The sequence below is a fragment of the Staurois parvus genome, unplaced genomic scaffold (assembly GCF_062004578.1).
Source record: "Staurois parvus isolate SC_StPar_1 unplaced genomic scaffold, SC_StPar_1.0 ptg000856l, whole genome shotgun sequence".
Classification (NCBI taxonomy): domain Eukaryota; kingdom Metazoa; phylum Chordata; class Amphibia; order Anura; family Ranidae; genus Staurois; species Staurois parvus.
Genome location: NW_028318652.1, coordinates 25,809 through 34,253, shown reverse-complemented (window position 1 = coordinate 34,253; position 8,445 = coordinate 25,809).

The following is an 8,445-nucleotide window of genomic DNA, read 5'->3' as shown; positions in this document are numbered from 1 at the left end:
TGCCGAAAAATAAATGCAGTTTCCACTCCTTGGAATGTATTCTTTTATTATATAAACCCAATCGCCCCGCTGTGACTTCAGCGCCCCTCGTACTTGACTGTTTTTGGTGCTATACTGCGGGTTTTCCTCAGGCGATGGACATCTTGGCAACAATCCCGACAACCCAGACTTGTGATAATCGATTACTGTTTGATTTCTGAGCTCCAGGAGGTTTTTTCTTCGTCCGGTAGGCGGAGCTCTCAAGAAGCTCACTCATCCCTTTCACTGTCTGGCCGGAATCAAGGAGTTAAAGTGTTCCTGAACCCCCAACAATGACATCAGTCTGGAGATGCAGCAAAGCATGCTGGGTATACTCACTGTGGAACCTAAGGGGTTAATCCTCTGCATTGTGTAAAAAGGTTGTTTGATCCTGTCTTCTCTGATCCTCCCCTTCTTCCAGTCTCCCCCTCTTATCTCCTGATAAGACATATCTGTAGAGACACTCTGCACATGCTCAGTTTGATGTGTATTGCTAGAGAGGTTTGTTTTTTTTCTTGGGGGAGTGCATGTGATCAACACGGAGCCAATCAGCACTGTCCAGACAGATATCAGGGGTTCTGCATCCTCCTAGAGGAAAATGAAAACTCCTTCTACAAGCTTTAACCAGTGCTTTGCTGGACACTGATAGAAGTTACAAGACTGCTATATACTGCTGATGAGAAAAGGGATTTATCAGTTTATATTTACTAAAATAATTGCATTTCCATGTTCTGTGTACTGTGGGAAACCAGATACAGCGAACGCGGGGTCCGGGGAGAGCGGATAGAGCGAACGCGGGGTCCGGGGAGAGCGGATAGAGCGAACGCGGGGTCCGGGGAGAGCGGATAGAGCGAACGCGGGGTCCGGGGAGAGCGGATAGAGCGAACGCGGGGTCCGGGGAGAGCGGATAGAGCGAACGCGGGGTCCGGGGAGAGCGGATAGAGCGAACGCGGGGTCCAGGGAGAGCGGATAGAGCGAACGCGGGGTCCGGGGAGAGCGGAAATAGAGAACGCGGGGTCCGGGGAGAGCGGATACAGTGAATGCGGGGTCCGGGGAGAGCGGATGTAGTGAATGCGGGGTCCGGGGAGAGGGGATACAGTGAATGCGGGGTCCGGGGAGAGGGGATACAGTGAATGCGGGGTCCGGGGAGAGCGGATGTAGTGAATGCGGGGCCGGGGAGAGCGGATGTAGTGAATGCGGGGTCCGGGGAGAGCGGATGTAGTGAATGCGGGGTCCGGGGAGAGCGGATATAGGGAATGCCGGGTCCGGGGAGAGCGGATATAGTGAATGCGGGGTCCGGGGAGAGCGGAAATAGTGAATGCGGGGTCCGGGGAGAGCGGATATAGTGAATGCGGGGTCCGGGGAGAGCGGATATAGTGAATGCGGGGTCCGGGGAGAGCGGAAATAGTGAATGCGGGGTCCGGGGAGAGCGGATATAGTGAATGCGGGGTCCGGGGAGAGCGGAAATAGTGAATGCGGGGTCCGGGGAGAGCGGATATAGTGAATGCGGGGTCCGGGGAGAGCGGATATAGTGAATGCGGGGTCCGGGGAGAGCGGATATAGTGAATGCGGGGTCCGGGGAGAGCGGAAATAGTGAATGCGGGGTCCGGGGAGAGCGGATATAGTGAATGCGGGGTCCGAGGAGAGCGGATATAGCGAACGCGGGGCCCGAGGAGAGCGGATATAGCGACAATCATCCGGTTTCTTTTTGCCTGCTAATCTCATATCGAAATCGAATAGGTTAGTAGCCTTACGAAAATTCTTTTATGGACGAATACTCTAGCGATTCAACAAAAATCGTTGGTTCTGGTATCATACGAGAAAAATGCTCGTCCCTTCGGGTGATCTCTCGGGAGCGGTTGTGATTGGTTCTCGCACTAATGATCAGATTATCAGACTAGAAGGACCTTTGTCTTTTGTTTTCAGCCACGTAACTATGATGCAGCAAATATCGCCACACTGACATGACTCGCTGGTGCGTCAGCGGCCTGGCCAATGGCCTTCGTGAGATTCAGAGGATGGCGTGTTCATCTAAGAGTGGCCCTTTACAGCACTTCTTGGCAATGGGACCACACCATAGAAACGCAGATCGGACGCATTTCTGCATGTGCATTTTTGATGCATTCTGGTGCATTTTTCTTCACCTGAACCAGTTCAGTTCTTTGGATGTACTATGTACAGTCATGGCCAAAAATCTTTACCACCCCCCCATTTTTGTCAGATAACGAACCACTTCACCCAGAAAATTGTTGCAATGACAAACGTTTCGGCATTCTCATGTTTATTTCTTTTGACACAAAAACGTAGAGAAACAAAAAGCCAAATCTGACCCATTCCACACCAAACCCCCAATAATAGACCGGACAAAATTATTGGCACCCTCCATGTAATATTTGGTGACACACCCCTTGGGTAAAAGAAGGGAAATCCATGTCTTCCTGTCACCATCAATGAGTTTCCTCCACCTCTCTGCTGGAATTTTGGGTCGCTCTTCTTCCTCCAACTCCTCCGGGTCCCTCAGATTGGAAGGTTCCGTTCCCCAGCTGCTGGTCTGAGATCTCTCCACAGGAGCTCTATGGGATGGAGATCTGGACTCATTGCTGGCCAGTTCAGTCCTCTCCAGCGCTTTGTCTGAAACCATTTCTGGGGGCTTTTTTTTCAGCCTAAAAACGCCCCTGCCAAAAAAAACACTGAGAGAAGCCTCTGTGTGCATGGACACATAGGTGAACATGCTGGGGAGTTTAATGGCTGCTAAAAAAACAGAAATAAAAGAAACGCCTGACGGCAAACACAGCAGCTGTAAAAACGTCCAGTGAGGCCTAAGTGTCATTTCTGTCTGCTGCCTCCTTCCTCTGCTATGAGCATGAGTCACTTCTGACAAGTTTTCCTGACACCAAGAGATAAATGGTGACAGAGGGAGGGAGCTCCAGCAGATGGACAGCCTCAGCTCTGTTTCTGTGTGGAGGGGGTTTGTCTCTTCCCTCCAATCAGCTCTCTCCTCACTGAGTGTAACTTCAGCTTTCCGTCCATTTCAGACGGGGTGGATCCATCAGCGTGATCTGCCTGCTCCGCGGGGGACCTCTCCACTGATCCCCGCAGAGCAGGTGGACCTCTCCACTGATCCCCGCTGAGCAGGGGGACCTCTCCACTGATCCCCGCTGAGCAGGGGGACCTCTCCACTGATCCCCGCTGAGCAGGGGGACCTCTCCACTGATCCCCGCTGAGCAGGGGGACCTCTCCACTGATCCCCGCTGAGCAGGGGGACCTCTCCACTGATCCCCGCTGAGCAGGGGGAGCTCTCCACTGATCCCCGCTGAGCAGGTGGACCTCTCCACTGATCCCCGCTGAGCAGGTGGACCTCTCCACTGATCCCCGCTGAGCAGGTGGACCTCTCCACTGATCCCCGCTGAGCAGGGGGATGACAGCTCTCTGCTGCTGCAGAGCGAACACAAACATTACCCGCTGATTTCAAAGGGACGGTCGCAATGGAAACGAACTGCCTGTCTGTTTCCTCCCGACTGTCATCCAATCCGATCCGCTGGATGGATGGGGAACAGATCCCCATCTGTCTGTTTTTGGTGTACAGGATTGGATCAGATGCTGGCCCACCGATCCATAGAAGTCTATGGATGGACAGATCGGGTCCGCCTGAAAAACGGCAAACTCCCCCCCCCTTTTTTTTTTTCTTTCTGAACTCACAGACAAGCTGTATAAATTCTGGCTGACTGTAGAGAAGAGAGGGCTGCAGATAACCAAGTACAACTTATGTAGGAGGATTGGTTTCATCTGTGTATCACCTGAGGCCAGTCACCTCACGGGTATATGGAAGGCTTTACACTTTAATATAAACCAGGTTAATATATATATATATTTTTTTTTTCATTCTGAATTTTATACGCGACAAATCAACCAGTCGGCATTAATAAGACATGAGAAGAGGTTTATTAAAAGCGGTGATTTCTGAAGTTCCTTGATTATGGCTTTCAATGGATATATGACGTTAATGACAATCCTTGTCGTTATTTAAAAAGCAGAGACTCACTCACAGCCACGAACAGTGAAGATCTTCTCCAGCCACAGACCTCTCGCGATTCAGGTTGGTGAAACAGGTGCAAGTTATCCACTGATAACGATTCCATGATAGAAGTGGAGGGGCTATAGGGGCTATAGAGTCCATCACTCTACACCGCCAAGAGCTGGTGCGGGGGCGGGGTACAAAGACTGGTATGTACTGGTGCGGGGGCGGGGTACAAAGACTGGTATGTACTGGTGCGGGGGCGGGGTACAAAGACTGGTATGTACTGGTGCGGGGGCGGGGTACAAAGACTGGTATGTACTGGTGCGGGGGGCGGGGTACAAAGACTGGTATGTACTGGTGCGGGGGCGGGGTACAAAGACTGGTATGTACTGGTGCGGGGGCGGGGTACAAAGACTGGTATGTACTGGTGCGGGGTACAAAGAGACTGGTATGTACTGTGTGCAGGGGCGGGGTACAAAGACTGGTATGTACTGGTGCGGGGGCGGGGTACAAAGACTGGTATGTACTGGTACAGGGGCGGGGTACAAAGACTGGTATGTACTGGTGCGGGGGCGGGGTACAAAGAGACTGGTATGTACTGGTGCGGGGGCGGGGTACAAAGAGACTCGTATGTACTGTGTGCAGGGGCGGGGTACAAAGACTGGTATGTGCCGGTGCAGGGGCGGGGCACAAAGATACTGGTATGTACCGGTGCAGGGGCGGGGCACAGAGACTGGTATGTACCGGTGCAGGGGAGGGGCACAGAGACTGGTATGTACCGGTGCAGGGGAGGGGCACAGAGACTGGTATGTACCGGTGCAGGGGAGGGGCACAGAGACTGGTATGTACCGGTGCAGGGGAGGGGCACAGAGACTGGTATGTACCGGTGCAGGGGAGGGGCACAGAGACTGGTATGTACCGGTGCAGGGGAGAGGCACAGAGACTGGTATGTACCGGTGCAGGGGAGGGGCACAGAGACTGGTATGTACCGGTGCAGGGGAGGGGCACAGAGACTGGTATGTACCGGTGCAGGGGAGGGGCACAGAGACTGGTATGTACCGGTGCAGGGGAGGGGCACAGAGACTGGTATGTACCGGTGCAGGGGCGGGGCACAAAGACTGGTATGTACCGGTGCAGGGGCGGGGCACAAAGACTGGTATGTACTGGTGCAGGGGTGGGGCACAAAGACTGGTATGTACTGGTGCAGGGGCGGGGCACAAAGGCTGGTATGTACTGGTGCAGGGGTGGGGCACAAAGGTTGGTATGTACTGGTGCAGGGGCGGGGCACAAAGGCTGGTATGTACTAAGTGTTGGGACTCCACACATCTACATGCCGGGACTTTCCCAATACATGAAAGGGTTGGCAATGAAAGCCGGACACTTCATACATCCGGCCCATTATGAGGGTTTGGTGAACTGCACCATGGAAGCAATACTCAAGGGACGACTTGCACTTAAAAGAAGCAACTTGACCTCAAACATACATCTGTGTTGGGTGAAGTGGGGGAGGGGTTGAATACTTTATGGAATTCGGGAACCCAGGTAGGAGAACCTGCCCAGCTCCTTTCTGAGAACGTCACGGAGGATCTAGTGACACCAGATGCGGCAGGACCGTGTTGGCCGGCTATTCCAGCGCAGTCCCACCACAAGACGAAGCAAAATATCTCATCTGCCACCTGCCGTTGCGGTGAAAAAAGCATGGCAAGCTGACCTTTATTCCAGCAGTGTGAGGCAATCCACTACCTTGCACCATGGCCAATAGAAAGTAATGAAATGTCACTGCATGACATTCCAATAAAGTTTGTAAAAAAAAAACTAAGAAAAAAAAAAAAAAAAACAGAAACCAATGCACACCAGTGGCTGTGTGGCGATGCAGTGGCTGTCTGGCGATGCAGTGGCTGGTGTAAGCAGACCCAGAGAGCGGAATGGATTCTAATGGGGGAGACGCCACCAGAGGGGACACAAAGCACAAAACATGTCTCACGATTCCTATAATCAATACTTTAACCCCTTCGCTGCCAGGTCTGTACATCGTACGGACCTGACAGGGGGTGGGGGGTCACAGCCCAGCCACCGGGACGGTCTAAAGCAGGCATGCAGACTCCTGTCAGGTGGAAGCAGTCGGGTGACTGCGCTGCTGCCTGATTGCTTCCACAGTCTCCGGTAATGCGCGCCCCTCCCCCTCCGCCTTTCCTGCATGTGCGCGTTCCTGCCATGCATTCTGGGCTCTGCTTGCCCATCTCTGTGCCAAAGGCTGACATGGCGGGTGCTGGCAGGTGGAGGGGAGAGAGGAGGGTGGACACATAGCCACTCTCCTCCCCTTCTTGCTGTGACCCGCCAAGGGCATGTATGATGTCACTTCCGGGTCCCCGCTGTCACTTCCGGGTCCCCGCTGTCACCTCCCCCGGCTAGAATAGACAGGAAAGGAATGTACTGCAATGCATCCAGTGGAGCTCAGAGGAGACATTAGTGGTCTTTTGGACATTAATGAGAACCTGTCACCTGAAAATCATCACATGGGGGACTTTGCGTCTCCTATGTGATTTTGAAAAAAAAGTTAAGCAAAAACTTTTTTTTGTGCAAAAAAATAAAGTTTCACCCAAGCACATAACACCCCCTCCAATCCCATCCCTCCCCCTCAAAAAAAGTTTTTGAGGCCCCTCACCTCTACATACACACGTACCAACATAAACACACGCATCGGGGGCGCCTACGCGTGAAACCATTGATTGCGATAGACACGTTAGATATCGCCGCGCACGCCTGAGCGATCATTCTAGCAGCAGACCTCCTCCGCAGCACTGAACTGATGACCTGTAGGGGCTCTTGAAGCGTCGCCTATAGAAAATACAGCGTACTGAAGTTTGTCGCCATTTCGCAGGCGCACACAAATGTGCGGTTTGACACGTCGGGGATCTATTTACTCGTCTTTTTATACTTTACCAAAAATGTGGGGAATGTATTGCATTTGCTCGCCCTAAAGTGTGGTTTTTTTAGATTTTGCGTTTCCCAGACCTTGGCGGTCGTATCGCGCGACATAAGAAAAATGGGAACTGCTGCTATTTTATTCTCTAGGGTGTCTGCTTTCAGGAAATGTATAATGTTTGGGGGGGGGGGGGGGGGCGTGTCATCTTCAAATGATCTTTTAAACATGTGTGTAAAACCAGCAAGGGTTACAAGAGAAATGCGGAGAACCGTCAGACTGACAAGTAAGGCGGCCTTCAGCATGCGGTGCCCATGCCTGCGGTGCCCATGTCTGCGGTCCAGGTGCAGGGGACGGAAGATCTCCTAATTAGGGGCTTACCAGAGATCCGACCCCCACACACCACCTACAGCAGGAAAATCCATTTTAAAGGGAGACGGCACTTTAAGAAACCGGCCATGACTGGGCTTATGCAAGAAATCTGAATATTCGTCTTTTTGTTTTATCACCGTTCCGCCTTACTGAACGATCTATACTCGCCCCATTATCTATCACAGGGCTTGAAATTTTCACTCGCCCGCTCACCAATGGCGAGTGGAAATTATGGTGGGGGTGAGTGTGTCCCCCAGGCTCGGAGCTCAGGCTGGATCTGTCACTGGCACTGGGAGCCGTCAGACTGCTCAATAGCTGAGCGCAGTGAAAGCAAAGCAAGGGGAGTGTGCTGTGCTCTCTGCCTCCCCCTAGAGTGCAGTACCCGGCTCTGTGAGTGAACAACGAAGTACTGCAACTTTCTATAGGGTGTTTGTGTGTGCGTGTACCTAATTTCAGCTCATTCTGGTCACATGACCCTCTGTCAGCCAGTGGTGGCGTAAGGGGAGAGGAGAGAGCACTTAACAGCATGCATGTGTGTGTTTGTGTGTGTGTGTATGTACGTACATGTGTCTGTGTATGTATGTACATGTGTGTGTATCTGTACATGTGTCTGCGTGTATGTACAAGTGTGTGTATCTGTACATGTGTCTGCGTGTATGTACAAGTGTGTGTATCTGTACATGTGTCTGCGTGTATGTACAAGTGTGTGTATCTGTACATGTGTCTGCGTGTATGTACAAGTGTGTCTGCATGTATGTACATGTGTGTATCTCTACATGTGTCTGCCTGTATGTATCTGTACATGTGTCTGCATGTATGTACATGTGTGTATCTGTACACGTGTCTGCGTGTATCTACATGTGTGTATCTGTACATGTGTCTGCGTGTATGTACGTACATTTGTCTGTATGTATGTACATGTGTCTGTGTGTATGTTTGTACGCGCCTGTGTGTGTATACAGGTGTCTGTATGTGTGTGTGTGTATACATGTGTCTCTGTGTGTGTGTGTACATGTTTCTGTGTGTGTGTATACATGTTTGTGTGTGTGTACATGTTTCTGTGTGTGTACATGTCTGTGTGTGTATACATGTGTCTCTGTGTGTATACATGTGT